The 1,872-nt window shown below is 45.5% G+C and overlaps 1 non-coding gene across 1 annotated transcript; it reads left to right on the top strand.

Moving 5' to 3' along the window:
* The first annotated feature begins 342 nt into the window (after window positions 1-342).
* On the top strand, window positions 343-484 carry LOC127191214 (small nucleolar RNA SNORA48). The gene has a single exon (XR_007830838.1). It is a non-coding gene; the product is annotated as a small nucleolar RNA SNORA48 (small nucleolar RNA).
* Window positions 485-1,872: the final 1,388 nt, after the last annotated feature.

Here is a 1,872-nt window from a genome sequence, read left to right as displayed (position 1 = left end):
TGTGTGTAAATACTTGGCTGTGGTGCTCATAGGAGTGGGATCAAGAGGGCCAGACCTGAGAAGGATTATCAATACTTTCGTTCTTGCCCTGTGTGCCCCTGGTGAGTCACTGAATTCTTTAGGTCTCAATTTTATCAGCTTCTCATTTTACTCGCTTAGGGTGTGTTGAACAGTTTGCATAAATAAGGCATTTATACCCCGAGGACGTTGTTTGTGATTTGATTTGGGTTTAATTAACATTCCTAACTAGTACAACATGCCTATCAATATCTGAGATGCAATAACCCCTTTCCTTTAAAAGGTAAGAAGAGACAGCTTTTAAAACTAGTTCTAGCCCACCCCAACCCTGGGCAATGGGCAAAGAGACACCTTATTGGTGGTGTTATTTACATCAGTCAGGGGCAAAGTGGACGGCAGTTGTTTGTTCATCCTAGTTTGATGTCTGGCTTAGTGGCAAAAGCTATTTTATGCCTAGGACACATAAAAATCAAACCAAACCAAACCAAAGCAAATCAAATCCAGGCAGCATAGCATGGGAGGAGAAAGACAGACAGAGACCTGCTTTCTGCCATGACACAGGGTGTAGTATGGAAGGGGAAAGACCCCACAGACCTGCCCTCTGTCCCTTGGCATGGGCAGGCCACAGACACATGGAGCCCCACCTACCACAGAGCGCAGAGCAAGAGGAGGATGACAGACATGTGGCCAACCATGCCACCCATAGACCTGCCCTCCAGTGCATGGGCACAGGTGGGCTGTAGACACCTGCTTGCCGCCATGCATAGAGAGGGGGATGGCCAGCCTGCAGTGGGAGCCACCACAGTGTAAGAGTATGTGGTAGACAGATGGGAGAGAAAGCCACGTGGAGCAGCTTAGGATCGGGTGGTGTAGTCTTACCTCTCTCCCTCCATGTTTACACAGAGGCCAGGGAGAGCCTTGGCACTGACTTGGTACCCACCATACTCGGGGAGATGAGTCAAGACCACTGCTGGCGGTGATCTTGTCCAGCAGTATACCCAACTCATATTCTCTGAGTATGTACAATAACTCTGATGAGCTATGAATTATGTTTTCAGGTACGAAAGATGTTTCAAAAACAGTCTAAAGGACAATTTTTATCGAAACTGGCCTCTGGAATTGTCTTTATATTAAAACAGATGCATCTTCAGAAGGTGGTAATTTGGGGAGAATGTGTTTTGTTTTTCTTATGACATTGGAAATTATGCTCGTACAGTTGAAGGTGGTCGTCAAGCAGAAGGTAACCAGGTGAGGTACAGAAGATATGGGTTTATGGAGCTGGTATAAGACATTAGTGGAGATATATTCAGAGTCACAGCTTTAAAAAGCAAAATTTATACATCCATAAATAAAACATAACAAAAGGAGAAACACTATCTTCAGCCCTCAGTTACTGACCCACTAGGTGGCAGTGTAGTGTAAGCAGAAAAAAAAATGTCTTTTTTCCAGCTTCTGGCTCTCCTGCAGCTGGTGAAAATGCTCCACAGCTGCTTCCAAGGCAGGGGAAAGAAATTAGTCCTGTTAGGGCAGCCAGTGTGGGGAGCAAGGCCACTCTGGACTCAGTGAAGGGCAGTTGTGCATCGGTTATTTAGCACTAGCTGTAGGTTCTGCCAAGATGTGCCAGGGTTATAAGGCCTCAGATCCACGTAGACATGCAATGGTACTATGAAGATATGTAATTTTAAAACATGGGATGTAATGAGCAGGAAAAGAAATAGAATTTGTTTGGGATCTGAAGTTTGTTCTCTAGGAATGCTTGCGATACAGTGAACAGTCTTAGAAAGCAAGGACAGGTGACATTTGCTTTGGTTTCACTAGGACCTTCTCAAGAGCTGTCATGGGCACCCCTCCTGC

Source organism: Acomys russatus, chromosome 6, assembly GCF_903995435.1.
Source record: "Acomys russatus chromosome 6, mAcoRus1.1, whole genome shotgun sequence".
NCBI classification, from domain to species: domain Eukaryota; kingdom Metazoa; phylum Chordata; class Mammalia; order Rodentia; family Muridae; genus Acomys; species Acomys russatus.
Note: the sequence above shows the minus strand (reverse complement) of the source record. Positions and strands in the feature narration are given on the sequence as shown.